The sequence below is a fragment of the Patiria miniata genome, unplaced genomic scaffold (genome assembly GCF_015706575.1).
Source record: "Patiria miniata isolate m_02_andy unplaced genomic scaffold, ASM1570657v1 HiC_scaffold_25, whole genome shotgun sequence".
Taxonomy (NCBI): Eukaryota; Metazoa; Echinodermata; class Asteroidea; order Valvatida; family Asterinidae; genus Patiria; species Patiria miniata.
In genome coordinates this window covers 15,526,458-15,550,493 of record NW_024037064.1, presented here as the reverse complement: position 1 = coordinate 15,550,493, position 24,036 = coordinate 15,526,458, and the positions used below count along the sequence as shown (strand labels likewise).

At 46.3% G+C, this 24,036-nt stretch overlaps 3 non-coding genes across 3 annotated transcripts; all 3 read left to right on the top strand.

The window, feature by feature from the left end:
* The first annotated feature begins 5,757 nt into the window (after positions 1 to 5,757).
* LOC119733514 lies at positions 5,758 to 5,942 on the top strand. Its single transcript, XR_005271881.1, has one exon. It is a non-coding gene; the product is annotated as a U2 spliceosomal RNA (small nuclear RNA).
* A 5,760-nt stretch (positions 5,943 to 11,702) lies between these two features.
* Positions 11,703 to 11,887, top strand: LOC119733513. The gene has a single exon (XR_005271880.1). It is a non-coding gene; the product is annotated as a U2 spliceosomal RNA (small nuclear RNA).
* Positions 11,888 to 17,647: 5,760 nt separating this feature from the next.
* On the top strand, positions 17,648 to 17,832 carry LOC119733512. Its single transcript, XR_005271879.1, has one exon. It is a non-coding gene; the product is annotated as a U2 spliceosomal RNA (small nuclear RNA).
* Positions 17,833 to 24,036: the final 6,204 nt, after the last annotated feature.

Here is a 24,036-nt window from a genome sequence, read left to right as displayed (position 1 = left end):
TCGGGGAACATAAATTAATACAAAAACAGGTTCTGACTACGGTGCCCCGTCGTTAAAGGTTCGTTTTCTTTTGACGTTTTGGTGACAGGGCTTTCACATTGAATTACGGTAAATATTAGTAAGTGTGTAAAGTCTTGTTAAATTATGATGTTGGCGTTTCCATTGATTTCCGTTCAAGGTGTAAAAAAAAAAAAAAAAAAAAAAAGGCTTGGCCACGACCCCTCTGTGTCTGGTTATAAATGTATTGTTTGAGTCTCGTTGCAATATGTTTCTAGGCATCTTCTTCCTTTTCTTATTTGTTATCCCTTTTCCCCCTTGTTTTGCTTCTGATTTGTTTGTTTCCCAGGATGAGTGCTCCTGCCACGATTGGTCGCCAGAGGGCGCCGTAACAGTTGATGGCTTCGCATGCTCATATCGCGTCCGCGCATGTCCTATAAGTTGCCTCGCCGGGGCTGGGATGGCCATTGAATCATCTACAACCGACTGAGGAGACACAAACATGTCTGGCCGTGGCAAAGGAGGAAAGGGACTAGGCAAAGGGGGTGCCAAGCGACACCGCAAGGTTCTCCGAGATAACATCCAGGGAATCACTAAACCAGCCATTCGTCGGCTGGCCCGCCGCGGAGGAGTCAAGCGTATCTCCGGGCTCATCTACGAAGAAACCCGCGGAGTCCTCAAGGTTTTCCTGGAGAACGTTATCCGCGATGCAGTCACCTACTGCGAGCACGCCAAGAGGAAGACTGTCACTGCAATGGACGTGGTGTATGCGCTGAAGAGACAGGGACGCACGCTGTACGGCTTCGGCGGCTAGACACCATATTCAAAAATCAAACCGAACGGCTCTTTTCAGAGCCACCACTATTTCAAAAAAGAGATTGAATCTTGATTTTACTCGATTTCACTTGTCCTTGTCATGTGTGTTCTTAGAGTTGCTTTTCCCCTCCCTATTTCCACTGTAAAACATGTCTGGTCTCCATTTTTTGTCAAAGTCGATTAAGTAATAATTACTGGGTGCTCGTCTCAGGATATAGCGGGGAACGTATAGAGGGATCCGTGACATTTTGTTCGCGAATGGGTGTGTGTGATTATTGTCTTTATTACAAAACAAACATAAACAGCAGCCAGGGAAATCCGTATGTTTGTCACTTTTCTTTTAGGGGGTGGGGGAGGGGGTGTTTATTGGGGTTCAATTAATCCCAAGTAGGGGGTGGGAGAAATATTGTAGTCACAACGATCCCAAATGGATTCTGTTGCCGAGGGCTCATAATACTATAGGCTCGGAAAAGCAGCATTTTCGATTGAAATTTAACGTCTATACTTTTTCAACGTACGGAAATCGTGATCACTGAAGCGTCTCCGCTTGGCCCCCGAAGCACCCAATCGGAAGATAGCCCATTGTTAGGCTTCCAACCTAGGATGCTATGCGCCGGCCTTAAGAGGCGGGGTCCGTTCGCTCAATCTGCACTCAGTTGTGATCACCGTTCATCAAACCATACCCTTGACCATGGCGCGCACCAAGCAGACGGCAAGAAAGAGCACCGGGGGGAAAGCCCCCAGGAAGCAGTTGGCCACCAAGGCGGCCCGCAAGAGCGCACCGGCGACTGGCGGTGTCAAGAAACCCCATCGGTACCGACCGGGAACCGTCGCCCTCCGTGAGATTCGCCGCTACCAGAAGAGCACCGAACTGCTGATCCGAAAGCTGCCATTCCAGAGACTTGTGCGTGAAATTGCACAGGATTTCAAAACTGAACTGCGATTCCAGAGTTCTGCCGTCATGGCATTGCAAGAAGCGAGCGAAGCTTACCTCGTCGGCCTCTTCGAAGACACCAACCTGTGCGCCATTCACGCCAAGAGGGTCACCATCATGCCCAAGGACATCCAGTTGGCCCGCCGAATTCGGGGTGAACGAGCTTGAGCACGTTGTGTGCGCAAAAAGAAATAAAACTAACGGCTCTTTTCAGAGCCACTACTTCTTCAAAGAGAGATTAAGTCCAATCCCTGAGTTTTCCTTCAAATAAAGAATAAAGGGCCGTTGATTTTTTTCCGAATTATTATTGTTGATATTCTGTCCAAATACATTCCACTTTTTGGGTTCTATACGTATGCCTCATCCGAAACGTGTTCCAGGCAAAATTGAATTGTTATGGGCATGGTAATAATGATATATATTTCCTATCTGTTTTGACAATTACAGGTACTCGTTCTCTTATTTTCGTCGGTTTTGCGTTACATTGTATGATTCATTATAAATGGATGGTGCATAAGGGGGAAACAACATTTAAAGAAGTATTGGTGCACTACGACATATTAATTCGCCCTCCGCTGGAGATGACTTTATTATTTCCCAGAAATTCAGTAGACAATAATATTTAAGAAGGACACTTATACACGTGTCAGTCTGAGAAAAAGGCTAAAAATACCCTTGCCGGGGAGGGGGGGGGGGGGGGTCGTGCCGTGCGTGCATTGTATAACTATGCACGCATACCGCTTTCTTCACGCATGGGTTAGCGGTCACTGGCGGGAAAGTGGACGATGCATGGGTGGTCAGAATCCAAGCTGTGCACAATAAAAGCCGGCCAAGACGTGCTGGTCTTTCATTCGATCTCACGATCCGATACATTCCAAGTCCTCCAATATGGCTCCCAAAGTTAGCGGAAAAGGTCAGAAGAAGGCCGGAAATACTAAGGGTCCGGTTAGCGCAAACAAAAAGAGGCACCGGCGTCGCAAGGAGAGCTACGGCATCTACATCTACAAAGTGATGAAACAGGTGCACCCCGACACCGGAATCTCGAGCAAGGCAATGAGCATCATGAACAGCTTTGTCAACGACGTGTTTGAGCGCATCGCCAGCGAATCTTCTCGCCTCGCTCTCTACAACAAGAAGTCCACCATCACAAGCCGTGAAGTGCAGACAGCAGTACGCCTACTTCTTCCCGGGGAGCTTGCTAAGCATGCAGTCAGCGAAGGCACCAAGGCCGTCACCAAGTACACGACTTCAAAATAGAAATTTTGAAGGCTTCAAAACCAAACGGCTCTTTTCAGAGCCAACACAGTTTCCAAAAAGAGATTTGCCAGTCAGCTCAGTTCGCCCGATCAGCCCATTTCTTAGGTTTTACAACTAACCTTTTTTTATTCTGTTGTGTCCCTTTCACTCTCTCTCTTTTTTTTTAATATGCTTTTACCCTTCGTGAGGCGAGGGGAGGTAATGCGATTAAAGTTAATCCCTGAGTCTTGTCGTCGTCGTAAACACATAATTTAATTTATGCCACAGCCTTTTTCAATTGGTCATTTCTTTCAATCTCCGGACGAGTGCTTGCATTTTGTTGAGTGGGTTACTATTAAAAAATAAATTAGGATTTCGTCTGTGGGATGTTACAAATATCTAGCAAGAAACCGAGGCCAGTTTTAACCGCCGCGTGAGAGCAACGAATCACTGCCATTGTGCGGAGGCTGGTCGAAAGATCATGGGACTTCTTCGGCGGAATAACAATAAAACGTCTTAAAATGGAGGTAAGAATGTTGCATGTTTCTGTGTTTTATCTAGTGATTCCATTACTTTGAACGACGATGACACAGTTGTAATTTTTTGTTCCCTCGTCCCCCGCGTCCAAAATGGATGCGGTGCACCCAACCGTGCGACGGGCACGCCCGTGTCGCGTGATTGGCTACTTGGCACGCTTCAGCCAATCCACCAGAACGCTATAACTAGTGTTGTGTTTTCCAAGTGGGTTCATTCACACACCACCTTTACTGCAGAGTACATTCATCTTCTGTCACTATACTGTCAAGATGACTGGGCGAGGAAAGAGCGGCAAAGCAAGAAGCAAGGCCAAGAGCAGGTCCTCCAGGGCGGGACTCCAGTTCCCCGTGGGTCGTGTTCACAGATTTCTGCGTAAGGGCAACTACGCCCAGCGTGTCGGTGCCGGTGCACCGGTCTACCTTGCGGCAGTGATGGAGTACCTTACCGCGGAGATCTTGGAACTGGCCGGAAACGCTGCACGAGACAACAAGAAGACGAGAATTAATCCCCGCCATCTGCAGCTTGCTATACGCAACGACGAGGAGTTGAACAAGTTGATGAGCGGAGTTACCATCGCGCAGGGTGGTGTCCTTCCCAACATCCAGCAAGTTCTTCTGCCCAAGAAGACCGCCAAAGTGTCAAAGTAAAGAAAAGAACTTACTTTGCATCCACAAACCCAAAAGGCTCTTTTCAGAGCCACCACAACCTTCAAAAAAGAGATTTGTCGCTGCCTGTCTAACTCCACCTCTACCTTCACTCATAGCCGAAATCAATTTCTCTAATTTTTTTTATAAACAATAGAACACTGTTCCAGATAGAATTCCCACTGTGTCCTTTAACTTAATCATTATGCAAAATTTTACGCACTGCGTATGTGACCGGCCGGCCGGCTGAGTACATTAGCCATACATGTATGTATATGCATTGTCTTAAATGTTGCCTCATGTAGAATGTGAATGACTTATTCACCAAAGGTTACAAAAATGGACAAATAATGGTGCGTTGACATTTGTTTCCCGTTTGTTTCTTTTCTTTCTTTCTCTCTCTTCAATTAACTCCCCGCGGGACCGCATTGATATTGATACATAAGTATTATAAGCGCAAATGAAAACGGTATGACGAATGTTTTCTTTTCTTTCGAATTTTCTTCTTATAACTTCATGACGAAATAAACAATAAATCAATGAAATAAAATAGTAATTATTACAAAAAGGGGAAATAAGTAAGTGAAAAAATAACAAAACAAAACAATAACCAAGCAATTAAAGGAAAGCGGCAGGCTGGGACTCGAACCCACGGTCTATTACTTTCTACATGTGCTCTCTAACCACTCGGCCACGGAGCTTACTGACAAACTGAAGTATTTCCCCGCCCCTAATGTGGGACCCATTGGCAGGCCCTGAGAAATACCCAGATGGGAAACGCCGAGGCGCGATGACCGGGAGTGTTGAAGGGCGCCATCTATTGATATGCTTGTCCCGGTACATCGTACGTACGGCATTTAGTGCCGACGCTCTCGCTCACTGATGCATTGATCCCATTTTTTGTCTGGATTAATTTTTTCAACAAGATTTTGGGTGAAATATGATCGAGGTGTATGAAAATGCATGATAGAAATATTTTTAAGAATGTATATGTCTCTGTTAATCTGAGAAAGCCGGAGATTTCTTGCTCATCTCTCTCTCCCCTGGTTTCGTTGAGTTGCGGTGGACGCGCAGGAGTCTTTTTTTTTGTTTTCACACCAGGAAACAAAAAAAGGCAAAAATAAATAATAAGAAGAACAATAGCAAACAGTATTTCAAGACGAATAATCCCTTTCCGCGCTATTGTTTTAATATTAATCGTTATCGCTTCTCGGCCTTTTGGCTAAGATCATTGCACATCGGTCTTAGTCTCGGTCAGGAACATCAGGAGGTGGTCCAGACTCGGCATTGCACTTAGCCTTGAGTCTGTAAGGCTCCTCCCCCGAAGTGGTCCCCGGCTTGCGTAGTGACGGTCTTCCGTGTTCTGCCTCGCATGGGTGATTTTGTTTAGGCATGAAGTTGCCTTTGTTCAGGCATGAAGTTGCCTTAGTTTAGGCGTGAAGTCGCCTTTGTATCGGCGTGAAGTCGCCATTTTTTGTGTTATATGTGTAGGCGTGAAGTCGCCTTTGTATGTTGTCTTTGTCCCGGGCAGGAGGGTTCGCAACCCTACTAGCTTGGTCCGACGTGGTCGGCCTGCCCGGTCCCCCAAGCGTGGTCTTGTGGGGGGGCCATAAAAAATAAGTATCTGTTCTTTTCAGCTTAATATCTGAAACGCTGTTCATTGAACAGCCAGTATATTAAACTGATTTTTGGATTTGGGCCGTGGAATAGAGGCTTGCCTCGTCCCGGCCACGGGTTGGCCCGGTATAGCAGTACATCCGGGATTCGGCCCACTCCCTTCGGGGAACATAAATTAATACAAAAACAGGTTCTGACTACGGTGCCCCGTCGTTAAAGGTTCGTTTTCTTTTGACGTTTTGGTGACAGGGCTTTCACATTGAATTACGGTAAATATTAGTAAGTGTGTAAAGTCTTGTTAAATTATGATGTTGGCGTTTCCATTGATTTCCGTTCAAGGTGTAAAAAAAAAAAAAAAAAAAAAAAGGCTTGGCCACGACCCCTCTGTGTCTGGTTATAAATGTATTGTTTGAGTCTCGTTGCAATATGTTTCTAGGCATCTTCTTCCTTTTCTTATTTGTTATCCCTTTTCCCCCTTGTTTTGCTTCTGATTTGTTTGTTTCCCAGGATGAGTGCTCCTGCCACGATTGGTCGCCAGAGGGCGCCGTAACAGTTGATGGCTTCGCATGCTCATATCGCGTCCGCGCATGTCCTATAAGTTGCCTCGCCGGGGCTGGGATGGCCATTGAATCATCTACAACCGACTGAGGAGACACAAACATGTCTGGCCGTGGCAAAGGAGGAAAGGGACTAGGCAAAGGGGGTGCCAAGCGACACCGCAAGGTTCTCCGAGATAACATCCAGGGAATCACTAAACCAGCCATTCGTCGGCTGGCCCGCCGCGGAGGAGTCAAGCGTATCTCCGGGCTCATCTACGAAGAAACCCGCGGAGTCCTCAAGGTTTTCCTGGAGAACGTTATCCGCGATGCAGTCACCTACTGCGAGCACGCCAAGAGGAAGACTGTCACTGCAATGGACGTGGTGTATGCGCTGAAGAGACAGGGACGCACGCTGTACGGCTTCGGCGGCTAGACACCATATTCAAAAATCAAACCGAACGGCTCTTTTCAGAGCCACCACTATTTCAAAAAAGAGATTGAATCTTGATTTTACTCGATTTCACTTGTCCTTGTCATGTGTGTTCTTAGAGTTGCTTTTCCCCTCCCTATTTCCACTGTAAAACATGTCTGGTCTCCATTTTTTGTCAAAGTCGATTAAGTAATAATTACTGGGTGCTCGTCTCAGGATATAGCGGGGAACGTATAGAGGGATCCGTGACATTTTGTTCGCGAATGGGTGTGTGTGATTATTGTCTTTATTACAAAACAAACATAAACAGCAGCCAGGGAAATCCGTATGTTTGTCACTTTTCTTTTAGGGGGTGGGGGAGGGGGTGTTTATTGGGGTTCAATTAATCCCAAGTAGGGGGTGGGAGAAATATTGTAGTCACAACGATCCCAAATGGATTCTGTTGCCGAGGGCTCATAATACTATAGGCTCGGAAAAGCAGCATTTTCGATTGAAATTTAACGTCTATACTTTTTCAACGTACGGAAATCGTGATCACTGAAGCGTCTCCGCTTGGCCCCCGAAGCACCCAATCGGAAGATAGCCCATTGTTAGGCTTCCAACCTAGGATGCTATGCGCCGGCCTTAAGAGGCGGGGTCCGTTCGCTCAATCTGCACTCAGTTGTGATCACCGTTCATCAAACCATACCCTTGACCATGGCGCGCACCAAGCAGACGGCAAGAAAGAGCACCGGGGGGAAAGCCCCCAGGAAGCAGTTGGCCACCAAGGCGGCCCGCAAGAGCGCACCGGCGACTGGCGGTGTCAAGAAACCCCATCGGTACCGACCGGGAACCGTCGCCCTCCGTGAGATTCGCCGCTACCAGAAGAGCACCGAACTGCTGATCCGAAAGCTGCCATTCCAGAGACTTGTGCGTGAAATTGCACAGGATTTCAAAACTGAACTGCGATTCCAGAGTTCTGCCGTCATGGCATTGCAAGAAGCGAGCGAAGCTTACCTCGTCGGCCTCTTCGAAGACACCAACCTGTGCGCCATTCACGCCAAGAGGGTCACCATCATGCCCAAGGACATCCAGTTGGCCCGCCGAATTCGGGGTGAACGAGCTTGAGCACGTTGTGTGCGCAAAAAGAAATAAAACTAACGGCTCTTTTCAGAGCCACTACTTCTTCAAAGAGAGATTAAGTCCAATCCCTGAGTTTTCCTTCAAATAAAGAATAAAGGGCCGTTGATTTTTTTCCGAATTATTATTGTTGATATTCTGTCCAAATACATTCCACTTTTTGGGTTCTATACGTATGCCTCATCCGAAACGTGTTCCAGGCAAAATTGAATTGTTATGGGCATGGTAATAATGATATATATTTCCTATCTGTTTTGACAATTACAGGTACTCGTTCTCTTATTTTCGTCGGTTTTGCGTTACATTGTATGATTCATTATAAATGGATGGTGCATAAGGGGGAAACAACATTTAAAGAAGTATTGGTGCACTACGACATATTAATTCGCCCTCCGCTGGAGATGACTTTATTATTTCCCAGAAATTCAGTAGACAATAATATTTAAGAAGGACACTTATACACGTGTCAGTCTGAGAAAAAGGCTAAAAATACCCTTGCCGGGGAGGGGGGGGGGGGGGGGGGTCGTGCCGTGCGTGCATTGTATAACTATGCACGCATACCGCTTTCTTCACGCATGGGTTAGCGGTCACTGGCGGGAAAGTGGACGATGCATGGGTGGTCAGAATCCAAGCTGTGCACAATAAAAGCCGGCCAAGACGTGCTGGTCTTTCATTCGATCTCACGATCCGATACATTCCAAGTCCTCCAATATGGCTCCCAAAGTTAGCGGAAAAGGTCAGAAGAAGGCCGGAAATACTAAGGGTCCGGTTAGCGCAAACAAAAAGAGGCACCGGCGTCGCAAGGAGAGCTACGGCATCTACATCTACAAAGTGATGAAACAGGTGCACCCCGACACCGGAATCTCGAGCAAGGCAATGAGCATCATGAACAGCTTTGTCAACGACGTGTTTGAGCGCATCGCCAGCGAATCTTCTCGCCTCGCTCTCTACAACAAGAAGTCCACCATCACAAGCCGTGAAGTGCAGACAGCAGTACGCCTACTTCTTCCCGGGGAGCTTGCTAAGCATGCAGTCAGCGAAGGCACCAAGGCCGTCACCAAGTACACGACTTCAAAATAGAAATTTTGAAGGCTTCAAAACCAAACGGCTCTTTTCAGAGCCAACACAGTTTCCAAAAAGAGATTTGCCAGTCAGCTCAGTTCGCCCGATCAGCCCATTTCTTAGGTTTTACAACTAACCTTTTTTTATTCTGTTGTGTCCCTTTCACTCTCTCTCTTTTTTTTTAATATGCTTTTACCCTTCGTGAGGCGAGGGGAGGTAATGCGATTAAAGTTAATCCCTGAGTCTTGTCGTCGTCGTAAACACATAATTTAATTTATGCCACAGCCTTTTTCAATTGGTCATTTCTTTCAATCTCCGGACGAGTGCTTGCATTTTGTTGAGTGGGTTACTATTAAAAAATAAATTAGGATTTCGTCTGTGGGATGTTACAAATATCTAGCAAGAAACCGAGGCCAGTTTTAACCGCCGCGTGAGAGCAACGAATCACTGCCATTGTGCGGAGGCTGGTCGAAAGATCATGGGACTTCTTCGGCGGAATAACAATAAAACGTCTTAAAATGGAGGTAAGAATGTTGCATGTTTCTGTGTTTTATCTAGTGATTCCATTACTTTGAACGACGATGACACAGTTGTAATTTTTTGTTCCCTCGTCCCCCGCGTCCAAAATGGATGCGGTGCACCCAACCGTGCGACGGGCACGCCCGTGTCGCGTGATTGGCTACTTGGCACGCTTCAGCCAATCCACCAGAACGCTATAACTAGTGTTGTGTTTTCCAAGTGGGTTCATTCACACACCACCTTTACTGCAGAGTACATTCATCTTCTGTCACTATACTGTCAAGATGACTGGGCGAGGAAAGAGCGGCAAAGCAAGAAGCAAGGCCAAGAGCAGGTCCTCCAGGGCGGGACTCCAGTTCCCCGTGGGTCGTGTTCACAGATTTCTGCGTAAGGGCAACTACGCCCAGCGTGTCGGTGCCGGTGCACCGGTCTACCTTGCGGCAGTGATGGAGTACCTTACCGCGGAGATCTTGGAACTGGCCGGAAACGCTGCACGAGACAACAAGAAGACGAGAATTAATCCCCGCCATCTGCAGCTTGCTATACGCAACGACGAGGAGTTGAACAAGTTGATGAGCGGAGTTACCATCGCGCAGGGTGGTGTCCTTCCCAACATCCAGCAAGTTCTTCTGCCCAAGAAGACCGCCAAAGTGTCAAAGTAAAGAAAAGAACTTACTTTGCATCCACAAACCCAAAAGGCTCTTTTCAGAGCCACCACAACCTTCAAAAAAGAGATTTGTCGCTGCCTGTCTAACTCCACCTCTACCTTCACTCATAGCCGAAATCAATTTCTCTAATTTTTTTTATAAACAATAGAACACTGTTCCAGATAGAATTCCCACTGTGTCCTTTAACTTAATCATTATGCAAAATTTTACGCACTGCGTATGTGACCGGCCGGCCGGCTGAGTACATTAGCCATACATGTATGTATATGCATTGTCTTAAATGTTGCCTCATGTAGAATGTGAATGACTTATTCACCAAAGGTTACAAAAATGGACAAATAATGGTGCGTTGACATTTGTTTCCCGTTTGTTTCTTTTCTTTCTTTCTCTCTCTTCAATTAACTCCCCGCGGGACCGCATTGATATTGATACATAAGTATTATAAGCGCAAATGAAAACGGTATGACGAATGTTTTCTTTTCTTTCGAATTTTCTTCTTATAACTTCATGACGAAATAAACAATAAATCAATGAAATAAAATAGTAATTATTACAAAAAGGGGAAATAAGTAAGTGAAAAAATAACAAAACAAAACAATAACCAAGCAATTAAAGGAAAGCGGCAGGCTGGGACTCGAACCCACGGTCTATTACTTTCTACATGTGCTCTCTAACCACTCGGCCACGGAGCTTACTGACAAACTGAAGTATTTCCCCGCCCCTAATGTGGGACCCATTGGCAGGCCCTGAGAAATACCCAGATGGGAAACGCCGAGGCGCGATGACCGGGAGTGTTGAAGGGCGCCATCTATTGATATGCTTGTCCCGGTACATCGTACGTACGGCATTTAGTGCCGACGCTCTCGCTCACTGATGCATTGATCCCATTTTTTGTCTGGATTAATTTTTTCAACAAGATTTTGGGTGAAATATGATCGAGGTGTATGAAAATGCATGATAGAAATATTTTTAAGAATGTATATGTCTCTGTTAATCTGAGAAAGCCGGAGATTTCTTGCTCATCTCTCTCTCCCCTGGTTTCGTTGAGTTGCGGTGGACGCGCAGGAGTCTTTTTTTTTGTTTTCACACCAGGAAACAAAAAAAGGCAAAAATAAATAATAAGAAGAACAATAGCAAACAGTATTTCAAGACGAATAATCCCTTTCCGCGCTATTGTTTTAATATTAATCGTTATCGCTTCTCGGCCTTTTGGCTAAGATCATTGCACATCGGTCTTAGTCTCGGTCAGGAACATCAGGAGGTGGTCCAGACTCGGCATTGCACTTAGCCTTGAGTCTGTAAGGCTCCTCCCCCGAAGTGGTCCCCGGCTTGCGTAGTGACGGTCTTCCGTGTTCTGCCTCGCATGGGTGATTTTGTTTAGGCATGAAGTTGCCTTTGTTCAGGCATGAAGTTGCCTTAGTTTAGGCGTGAAGTCGCCTTTGTATCGGCGTGAAGTCGCCATTTTTTGTGTTATATGTGTAGGCGTGAAGTCGCCTTTGTATGTTGTCTTTGTCCCGGGCAGGAGGGTTCGCAACCCTACTAGCTTGGTCCGACGTGGTCGGCCTGCCCGGTCCCCCAAGCGTGGTCTTGTGGGGGGGCCATAAAAAATAAGTATCTGTTCTTTTCAGCTTAATATCTGAAACGCTGTTCATTGAACAGCCAGTATATTAAACTGATTTTTGGATTTGGGCCGTGGAATAGAGGCTTGCCTCGTCCCGGCCACGGGTTGGCCCGGTATAGCAGTACATCCGGGATTCGGCCCACTCCCTTCGGGGAACATAAATTAATACAAAAACAGGTTCTGACTACGGTGCCCCGTCGTTAAAGGTTCGTTTTCTTTTGACGTTTTGGTGACAGGGCTTTCACATTGAATTACGGTAAATATTAGTAAGTGTGTAAAGTCTTGTTAAATTATGATGTTGGCGTTTCCATTGATTTCCGTTCAAGGTGTAAAAAAAAAAAAAAAAAAAAAAAGGCTTGGCCACGACCCCTCTGTGTCTGGTTATAAATGTATTGTTTGAGTCTCGTTGCAATATGTTTCTAGGCATCTTCTTCCTTTTCTTATTTGTTATCCCTTTTCCCCCTTGTTTTGCTTCTGATTTGTTTGTTTCCCAGGATGAGTGCTCCTGCCACGATTGGTCGCCAGAGGGCGCCGTAACAGTTGATGGCTTCGCATGCTCATATCGCGTCCGCGCATGTCCTATAAGTTGCCTCGCCGGGGCTGGGATGGCCATTGAATCATCTACAACCGACTGAGGAGACACAAACATGTCTGGCCGTGGCAAAGGAGGAAAGGGACTAGGCAAAGGGGGTGCCAAGCGACACCGCAAGGTTCTCCGAGATAACATCCAGGGAATCACTAAACCAGCCATTCGTCGGCTGGCCCGCCGCGGAGGAGTCAAGCGTATCTCCGGGCTCATCTACGAAGAAACCCGCGGAGTCCTCAAGGTTTTCCTGGAGAACGTTATCCGCGATGCAGTCACCTACTGCGAGCACGCCAAGAGGAAGACTGTCACTGCAATGGACGTGGTGTATGCGCTGAAGAGACAGGGACGCACGCTGTACGGCTTCGGCGGCTAGACACCATATTCAAAAATCAAACCGAACGGCTCTTTTCAGAGCCACCACTATTTCAAAAAAGAGATTGAATCTTGATTTTACTCGATTTCACTTGTCCTTGTCATGTGTGTTCTTAGAGTTGCTTTTCCCCTCCCTATTTCCACTGTAAAACATGTCTGGTCTCCATTTTTTGTCAAAGTCGATTAAGTAATAATTACTGGGTGCTCGTCTCAGGATATAGCGGGGAACGTATAGAGGGATCCGTGACATTTTGTTCGCGAATGGGTGTGTGTGATTATTGTCTTTATTACAAAACAAACATAAACAGCAGCCAGGGAAATCCGTATGTTTGTCACTTTTCTTTTAGGGGGTGGGGGAGGGGGTGTTTATTGGGGTTCAATTAATCCCAAGTAGGGGGTGGGAGAAATATTGTAGTCACAACGATCCCAAATGGATTCTGTTGCCGAGGGCTCATAATACTATAGGCTCGGAAAAGCAGCATTTTCGATTGAAATTTAACGTCTATACTTTTTCAACGTACGGAAATCGTGATCACTGAAGCGTCTCCGCTTGGCCCCCGAAGCACCCAATCGGAAGATAGCCCATTGTTAGGCTTCCAACCTAGGATGCTATGCGCCGGCCTTAAGAGGCGGGGTCCGTTCGCTCAATCTGCACTCAGTTGTGATCACCGTTCATCAAACCATACCCTTGACCATGGCGCGCACCAAGCAGACGGCAAGAAAGAGCACCGGGGGGAAAGCCCCCAGGAAGCAGTTGGCCACCAAGGCGGCCCGCAAGAGCGCACCGGCGACTGGCGGTGTCAAGAAACCCCATCGGTACCGACCGGGAACCGTCGCCCTCCGTGAGATTCGCCGCTACCAGAAGAGCACCGAACTGCTGATCCGAAAGCTGCCATTCCAGAGACTTGTGCGTGAAATTGCACAGGATTTCAAAACTGAACTGCGATTCCAGAGTTCTGCCGTCATGGCATTGCAAGAAGCGAGCGAAGCTTACCTCGTCGGCCTCTTCGAAGACACCAACCTGTGCGCCATTCACGCCAAGAGGGTCACCATCATGCCCAAGGACATCCAGTTGGCCCGCCGAATTCGGGGTGAACGAGCTTGAGCACGTTGTGTGCGCAAAAAGAAATAAAACTAACGGCTCTTTTCAGAGCCACTACTTCTTCAAAGAGAGATTAAGTCCAATCCCTGAGTTTTCCTTCAAATAAAGAATAAAGGGCCGTTGATTTTTTTCCGAATTATTATTGTTGATATTCTGTCCAAATACATTCCACTTTTTGGGTTCTATACGTATGCCTCATCCGAAACGTGTTCCAGGCAAAATTGAATTGTTATGGGCATGGTAATAATGATATATATTTCCTATCTGTTTTGACAATTACAGGTACTCGTTCTCTTATTTTCGTCGGTTTTGCGTTACATTGTATGATTCATTATAAATGGATGGTGCATAAGGGGGAAACAACATTTAAAGAAGTATTGGTGCACTACGACATATTAATTCGCCCTCCGCTGGAGATGACTTTATTATTTCCCAGAAATTCAGTAGACAATAATATTTAAGAAGGACACTTATACACGTGTCAGTCTGAGAAAAAGGCTAAAAATACCCTTGCCGGGGAGGGGGGGGGGGGGGGGGGTCGTGCCGTGCGTGCATTGTATAACTATGCACGCATACCGCTTTCTTCACGCATGGGTTAGCGGTCACTGGCGGGAAAGTGGACGATGCATGGGTGGTCAGAATCCAAGCTGTGCACAATAAAAGCCGGCCAAGACGTGCTGGTCTTTCATTCGATCTCACGATCCGATACATTCCAAGTCCTCCAATATGGCTCCCAAAGTTAGCGGAAAAGGTCAGAAGAAGGCCGGAAATACTAAGGGTCCGGTTAGCGCAAACAAAAAGAGGCACCGGCGTCGCAAGGAGAGCTACGGCATCTACATCTACAAAGTGATGAAACAGGTGCACCCCGACACCGGAATCTCGAGCAAGGCAATGAGCATCATGAACAGCTTTGTCAACGACGTGTTTGAGCGCATCGCCAGCGAATCTTCTCGCCTCGCTCTCTACAACAAGAAGTCCACCATCACAAGCCGTGAAGTGCAGACAGCAGTACGCCTACTTCTTCCCGGGGAGCTTGCTAAGCATGCAGTCAGCGAAGGCACCAAGGCCGTCACCAAGTACACGACTTCAAAATAGAAATTTTGAAGGCTTCAAAACCAAACGGCTCTTTTCAGAGCCAACACAGTTTCCAAAAAGAGATTTGCCAGTCAGCTCAGTTCGCCCGATCAGCCCATTTCTTAGGTTTTACAACTAACCTTTTTTTATTCTGTTGTGTCCCTTTCACTCTCTCTCTTTTTTTTTAATATGCTTTTACCCTTCGTGAGGCGAGGGGAGGTAATGCGATTAAAGTTAATCCCTGAGTCTTGTCGTCGTCGTAAACACATAATTTAATTTATGCCACAGCCTTTTTCAATTGGTCATTTCTTTCAATCTCCGGACGAGTGCTTGCATTTTGTTGAGTGGGTTACTATTAAAAAATAAATTAGGATTTCGTCTGTGGGATGTTACAAATATCTAGCAAGAAACCGAGGCCAGTTTTAACCGCCGCGTGAGAGCAACGAATCACTGCCATTGTGCGGAGGCTGGTCGAAAGATCATGGGACTTCTTCGGCGGAATAACAATAAAACGTCTTAAAATGGAGGTAAGAATGTTGCATGTTTCTGTGTTTTATCTAGTGATTCCATTACTTTGAACGACGATGACACAGTTGTAATTTTTTGTTCCCTCGTCCCCCGCGTCCAAAATGGATGCGGTGCACCCAACCGTGCGACGGGCACGCCCGTGTCGCGTGATTGGCTACTTGGCACGCTTCAGCCAATCCACCAGAACGCTATAACTAGTGTTGTGTTTTCCAAGTGGGTTCATTCACACACCACCTTTACTGCAGAGTACATTCATCTTCTGTCACTATACTGTCAAGATGACTGGGCGAGGAAAGAGCGGCAAAGCAAGAAGCAAGGCCAAGAGCAGGTCCTCCAGGGCGGGACTCCAGTTCCCCGTGGGTCGTGTTCACAGATTTCTGCGTAAGGGCAACTACGCCCAGCGTGTCGGTGCCGGTGCACCGGTCTACCTTGCGGCAGTGATGGAGTACCTTACCGCGGAGATCTTGGAACTGGCCGGAAACGCTGCACGAGACAACAAGAAGACGAGAATTAATCCCCGCCATCTGCAGCTTGCTATACGCAACGACGAGGAGTTGAACAAGTTGATGAGCGGAGTTACCATCGCGCAGGGTGGTGTCCTTCCCAACATCCAGCAAGTTCTTCTGCCCAAGAAGACCGCCAAAGTGTCAAAGTAAAGAAAAGAACTTACTTTGCATCCACAAACCCAAAAGGCTCTTTTCAGAGCCACCACAACCTTCAAAAAAGAGATTTGTCGCTGCCTGTCTAACTCCACCTCTACCTTCACTCATAGCCGAAATCAATTTCTCTAATTTTTTTTATAAACAATAGAACACTGTTCCAGATAGAATTCCCACTGTGTCCTTTAACTTAATCATTATGCAAAATTTTACGCACTGCGTATGTGACCGGCCGGCCGGCTGAGTACATTAGCCATACATGTATGTATATGCATTGTCTTAAATGTTGCCTCATGTAGAATGTGAATGACTTATTCACCAAAGGTTACAAAAATGGACAAATAATGGTGCGTTGACATTTGTTTCCCGTTTGTTTCTTTTCTTTCTTTCTCTCTCTTCAATTAACTCCCCGCGGGACCGCATTGATATTGATACATAAGTATTATAAGCGCAAATGAAAACGGTATGACGAATGTTTTCTTTTCTTTCGAATTTTCTTCTTATAACTTCATGACGAAATAAACAATAAATCAATGAAATAAAATAGTAATTATTACAAAAAGGGGAAATAAGTAAGTGAAAAAATAACAAAACAAAACAATAACCAAGCAATTAAAGGAAAGCGGCAGGCTGGGACTCGAACCCACGGTCTATTACTTTCTACATGTGCTCTCTAACCACTCGGCCACGGAGCTTACTGACAAACTGAAGTATTTCCCCGCCCCTAATGTGGGACCCATTGGCAGGCCCTGAGAAATACCCAGATGGGAAACGCCGAGGCGCGATGACCGGGAGTGTTGAAGGGCGCCATCTATTGATATGCTTGTCCCGGTACATCGTACGTACGGCATTTAGTGCCGACGCTCTCGCTCACTGATGCATTGATCCCATTTTTTGTCTGGATTAATTTTTTCAACAAGATTTTGGGTGAAATATGATCGAGGTGTATGAAAATGCATGATAGAAATATTTTTAAGAATGTATATGTCTCTGTTAATCTGAGAAAGCCGGAGATTTCTTGCTCATCTCTCTCTCCCCTGGTTTCGTTGAGTTGCGGTGGACGCGCAGGAGTCTTTTTTTTTGTTTTCACACCAGGAAACAAAAAAAGGCAAAAATAAATAATAAGAAGAACAATAGCAAACAGTATTTCAAGACGAATAATCCCTTTCCGCGCTATTGTTTTAATATTAATCGTTATCGCTTCTCGGCCTTTTGGCTAAGATCATTGCACATCGGTCTTAGTCTCGGTCAGGAACATCAGGAGGTGGTCCAGACTCGGCATTGCACTTAGCCTTGAGTCTGTAAGGCTCCTCCCCCGAAGTGGTCCCCGGCTTGCGTAGTGACGGTCTTCCGTGTTCTGCCTCGCATGGGTGATTTTGTTTAGGCATGAAGTTGCCTTTGTTCAGGCATGAAGTTGCCTTAGTTTAGGCGTGAAGTCGCCTTTGTATCGGCGTGAAGTCGCCATTTTTTGTGTTATATGTGTAGGCGTGAAGTCGCCTTTGTATGTTGTCTTTGTCCCGGGCAGGAGGGTTCGCAACCCTACTAGCTTGGTCCGACGTGGTCGGCCTGCCCGGTCCCCCAAGCGTGGTCTTGTGGGGGGGCCATAAAAAATAAGTATCTGTTCTTTTCAGCTTAATATCTGAAACGCTGTTCATTGAACAGCCAGTATATTAAACTGATTTTTGGATTTGGGCCGTGGAATAGAGGCTTGCCTCGTCCCGGCCACGGGTTGGCCCGGTATAGCAGTACATCCGGGATTCGGCCCACTCCCTTCGGGGAACATAAATTAATACAAAAACAGGTTCTGACTACGGTGCCCCGTCGTTAAAGGTTCGTTTTCTTTTGACGTTTTGGTGACAGGGCTTTCACATTGAATTACGGTAAATATTAGTAAGTGTGTAAAGTCTTGTTAAATTATGATGTTGGCGTTTCCATTGATTTCCGTTCAAGGTGTAAAAAAAAAAAAAAAAAAAAAAAAGGCTTGGCCACGACCCCTCTGTGTCTGGTTATAAATGTATTGTTTGAGTCTCGTTGCAATATGTTTCTAGGCATCTTCTTCCTTTTCTTATTTGTTATCCCTTTTCCCCCTTGTTTTGCTTCTGATTTGTTTGTTTCCCAGGATGAGTGCTCCTGCCACGATTGGTCGCCAGAGGGCGCCGTAACAGTTGATGGCTTCGCATGCTCATATCGCGTCCGCGCATGTCCTATAAGTTGCCTCGCCGGGGCTGGGATGGCCATTGAATCATCTACAACCGACTGAGGAGACACAAACATGTCTGGCCGTGGCAAAGGAGGAAAGGGACTAGGCAAAGGGGGTGCCAAGCGACACCGCAAGGTTCTCCGAGATAACATCCAGGGAATCACTAAACCAGCCATTCGTCGGCTGGCCCGCCGCGGAGGAGTCAAGCGTATCTCCGGGCTCATCTACGAAGAAACCCGCGGAGTCCTCAAGGTTTTCCTGGAGAACGTTATCCGCGATGCAGTCACCTACTGCGAGCACGCCAAGAGGAAGACTGTCACTGCAATGGACGTGGTGTATGCGCTGAAGAGACAGGGACGCACGCTGTACGGCTTCGGCGGCTAGACACCATATTCAAAAATCAAACCGAACGGCTCTTTTCAGAGCCACCACTATTTCAAAAAAGAGATTGAATCTTGATTTTACTCGATTTCACTTGTCCTTGTCATGTGTGTTCTTAGAGTTGCTTTTCCCCTCCCTATTTCCACTGTAAAACATGTCTGGTCTCCATTTTTTGTCAAAGTCGATTAAGTAATAATTACTGGGTGCTCGTCTCAGGATATAGCGGGGAACGTATAGAGGGATCCGTGACATTTTGTTCGCGAATGGGTGTGTGTGATTATTGTCTTTATTACAAAACAAACATAAACAGCAGCCAGGGAAATCCGTATGTTTGTCACTTTTCTTTTAGGGGGTGGGGGAGGGGGTGTTTATTGGGGTTCAATTAATCCCAAGTAGGGGGTGGGAGAAATATTGTAGTCACAACGATCCCAAATGGATTCTGTTGCCGAGGGCTCATAATACTATAGGCTCGGAAAAGCAGCATTTTCGATTGAAATTTAACGTCTATACTTTTTCAACGTACGGAAATCGTGATCACTGAAGCGTCTCCGCTTGGCCCCCGAAGCACCCAATCGGAAGATAGCCCATTGTTAGGCTTCCAACCTAGGATGCTATGCGCCGGCCTTAAGAGGCGGGGTCCGTTCGCTCAATCTGCACTCAGTTGTGATCACCGTTCATCAAACCATACCCTTGACCATGGCGCGCACCAAGCAGACGGCAAGAAAGAGCACCGGGGGGAAAGCCCCCAGGAAGCAGTTGGCCACCAAGGCGGCCCGCAAGAGCGCACCGGCGACTGGCGGTGTCAAGAAACCCCATCGGTACCGACCGGGAACCGTCGCCCTCCGTGAGATTCGCCGCTACCAGAAGAGCACCGAACTGCTGATCCGAAAGCTGCCATTCCAGAGACTTGTGCGTGAAATTGCACAGGATTTCAAAACTGAACTGCGATTCCAGAGTTCTGCCGTCATGGCATTGCAAGAAGCGAGCGAAGCTTACCTCGTCGGCCTCTTCGAAGACACCAACCTGTGCGCCATTCACGCCAAGAGGGTCACCATCATGCCCAAGGACATCCAGTTGGCCCGCCGAATTCGGGGTGAACGAGCTTGAGCACGTTGTGTGCGCAAAAAGAAATAAAACTAACGGCTCTTTTCAGAGCCACTACTTCTTCAAAGAGAGATTAAGTCCAATCCCTGAGTTTTCCTTCAAATAAAGAATAAAGGGCCGTTGATTTTTTTCCGAATTATTATTGTTGATATTCTGTCCAAATACATTCCACTTTTTGGGTTCTATACGTATGCCTCATCCGAAACGTGTTCCAGGCAAAATTGAATTGTTATGGGCATGGTAATAATGATATATATTTCCTATCTGTTTTGACAATTACAGGTACTCGTTCTCTTATTTTCGTCGGTTTTGCGTTACATTGTATGATTCATTATAAATGGATGGTGCATAAGGGGGAAACAACATTTAAAGAAGTATTGGTGCACTACGACATATTAATTCGCCCTCCGCTGGAGATGACTTTATTATTTCCCAGAAATTCAGTAGACAATAATATTTAAGAAGGACACTTATACACGTGTCAGTCTGAGAAAAAGGCTAAAAATACCCTTGCCGGGGAGGGGGGGGGGGGGGGGGTCGTGCCGTGCGTGCATTGTATAACTATGCACGCATACCGCTTTCTTCACGCATGGGTTAGCGGTCACTGGCGGGAAAGTGGACGATGCATGGGTGGTCAGAATCCAAGCTGTGCACAATAAAAGCCGGCCAAGACGTGCTGGTCTTTCATTCGATCTCACGATCCGATACATTCCAAGTCCTCCAATATGGCTCCCAAAGTTAGCGGAAAAGGTCAGAAGAAGGCCGGAAATACTAAGGGTCCGGTTAGCGCAAACAAAAAGAGGCACCGGCGTCGCAAGGAGAGCTACGGCATCTACATCTACAAAGTGATGAAACAGGTGCACCCCGACACCGGAATCTCGAGCAAGGCAATGAGCATCATGAACAGCTTTGTCAACGACGTGTTTGAGCGCATCGCCAGCGAATCTTCTCGCCTCGCTCTCTACAACAAGAAGTCCACCATCACAAGCCGTGAAGTGCAGACAGCAGTACGCCTACTTCTTCCCGGGGAGCTTGCTAAGCATGCAGTCAGCGAAGGCACCAAGGCCGTCACCAAGTACACGACTTCAAAATAGAAATTTTGAAGGCTTCAAAACCAAACGGCTCTTTTCAGAGCCAACACAGTTTCCAAAAAGAGATTTGCCAGTCAGCTCAGTTCGCCCGATCAGCCCATTTCTTAGGTTTTACAACTAACCTTTTTTTATTCTGTTGTGTCCCTTTCACTCTCTCTCTTTTTTTTTAATATGCTTTTACCCTTCGTGAGGCGAGGGGAGGTAATGCGATTAAAGTTAATCCCTGAGTCTTGTCGTCGTCGTAAACACATAATTTAATTTATGCCACAGCCTTTTTCAATTGGTCATTTCTTTCAATCTCCGGACGAGTGCTTGCATTTTGTTGAGTGGGTTACTATTAAAAAATAAATTAGGATTTCGTCTGTGGGATGTTACAAATATCTAGCAAGAAACCGAGGCCAGTTTTAACCGCCGCGTGAGAGCAACGAATCACTGCCATTGTGCGGAGGCTGGTCGAAAGATCATGGGACTTCTTCGGCGGAATAACAATAAAACGTCTTAAAATGGAGGTAAGAATGTTGCATGTTTCTGTGTTTTATCTAGTGATTCCATTACTTTGAACGACGATGACACAGTTGTAATTTTTTGTTCCCTCGTCCCCCGCGTCCAAAATGGATGCGGTGCACCCAACCGTGCGACGGGCACGCCCGTGTCGCGTGATTGGCTACTTGGCACGCTTCAGCCAATCCACCAGAACGCTATAACTAGTGTTGTGTTTTCCAAGTGGGTTCATTCACACACCACCTTTACTGCAGAGTACATTCATCTTCTGTCACTATACTGTCAAGATGACTGGGCGAGGAAAGAGCGGCAAAGCAAGAAGCAAGGCCAAGAGCAGGTCCTCCAGGGCGGGACTCCAGTTCCCCGTGGGTCGTGTTCACAGATTTCTGCGTAAGGGCAACTACGCCCAGCGTGTCGGTGCCGGTGCACCGGTCTACCTTGCGGCAGTGATGGAGTACCTTACCGCGGAGATCTTGGAACTGGCCGGAAACGCTGCACGAGACAACAAGAAGACGAGAATTAATCCCCGCCATCTGCAGCTTGCTATACGCAACGACGAGGAGTTGAACAAGTTGATGAGCGGAGTTACCATCGCGCAGGGTGGTGTCCTTCCCAACATCCAGCAAGTTCTTCTGCCCAAGAAGACCGCCAAAGTGTCAAAGTAAAGAAAAGAACTTACTTTGCATCCACAAACCCAAAAGGCTCTTTTCAGAGCCACCACAACCTTCAAAAAAGAGATTTGTCGCTGCCTGTCTAACTCCACCTCTACCTTCACTCATAGCCGAAATCAATTTCTCTAATTTTTTTTATAAACAATAGAACACTGTTCCAGATAGAATTCCCACTGTGTCCTTTAACTTAATCATTATGCAAAATTTTACGCACTGCGTATGTGACCGGCCGGCCGGCTGAGTACATTAGCCATACATGTATGTATATGCATTGTCTTAAATGTTGCCTCATGTAGAATGTGAATGACTTATTCACCAAAGGTTACAAAAATGGACAAATAATGGTGCGTTGACATTTGTTTCCCGTTTGTTTCTTTTCTTTCTTTCTCTCTCTTCAATTAACTCCCCGCGGGACCGCATTGATATTGATACATAAGTATTATAAGCGCAAATGAAAACGGTATGACGAATGTTTTCTTTTCTTTCGAATTTTCTTCTTATAACTTCATGACGAAATAAACAATAAATCAATGAAATAAAATAGTAATTATTACAAAAAGGGGAAATAAGTAAGTGAAAAAATAACAAAACAAAACAATAACCAAGCAATTAAAGGAAAGCGGCAGGCTGGGACTCGAACCCACGGTCTATTACTTTCTACATGTGCTCTCTAACCACTCGGCCACGGAGCTTACTGACAAACTGAAGTATTTCCCCGCCCCTAATGTGGGACCCATTGGCAGGCCCTGAGAAATACCCAGATGGGAAACGCCGAGGCGCGATGACCGGGAGTGTTGAAGGGCGCCATCTATTGATATGCTTGTCCCGGTACATCGTACGTACGGCATTTAGTGCCGACGCTCTCGCTCACTGATGCATTGATCCCATTTTTTGTCTGGATTAATTTTTTCAACAAGATTTTGGGTGAAATATGATCGAGGTGTATGAAAATGCATGATAGAAATATTTTTAAGAATGTATATGTCTCTGTTAATCTGAGAAAGCCGGAGATTTCTTGCTCATCTCTCTCTCCCCTGGTTTCGTTGAGTTGCGGTGGACGCGCAGGAGTCTTTTTTTTTGTTTTCACACCAGGAAACAAAAAAAGGCAAAAATAAATAATAAGAAGAACAATAGCAAACAGTATTTCAAGACGAATAATCCCTTTCCGCGCTATTGTTTTAATATTAATCGTTATCGCTTCTCGCCCTTTTGGCTAAGATCATCACGACTTCCCGAAGCTCCGTGTTTTCTTGAAGCGTAGTAAATCTTCAGAGCTTTTCTAAAGTTAAATTTTTTACCAGGGGTTTTGGTTATTTCATAGACGAAGTCTGTCTACTTTTCGTTTGAAATTTGTTGGATTTTGGGTGTATTTTTGAGGGTTTTGGGGGTGGGTTTTTGTAGCTGGCTGAACACACAGTACAGTATTAGCCAGTGTATTCCTTTGTTCAGCTCTTCTTTTGTTCACGCCGGGCAGTGCACGGCCTTTCCTTTCTTCTGATTCAGTTACCCGTGGTGTTGCGTAACAGCATTCGTGTGCGTAACTCTACGGGATTTTGTGTTCTTGTTGTTTTTTGTCTAAGCGTAAAGGCAAAAAGCCTTGCCTTTTACGCCATTTTGTATATATAGGCTCTGTGCATTTTGCACTTGTATATTTAAATACCTCACTGATCAGCAATTTGCTGACCGTCCCTTTTTTCTTTTTGCTGCAGGGTGGCAGTTGCATCCTGCAGTAATCATTTTGGTAACTGGTCGGTGTTTTACCAGGAGTATTTACCGGCCTGTGCATTGGTTTTCCTTCGTTTTTTGTTTCCTTGTCGGAGATAGGCAAGATGCCATCTCTCCGATATAAAGAGTGCGCCGTCGAGCTGCGGTTCGGCGGCGAAGTTACGCCGAAACTAGTTTTTTCGGAATTTAGTAAGTTGGGAATTGTGGCCAAGGACCACCTGTCGGCTGTCCAGCCTTTGCCAGGGCATCGATTCGATGTTGTGTTCAAGACGCCAGAACTGGCGAAGACGTATCAACCGTCCC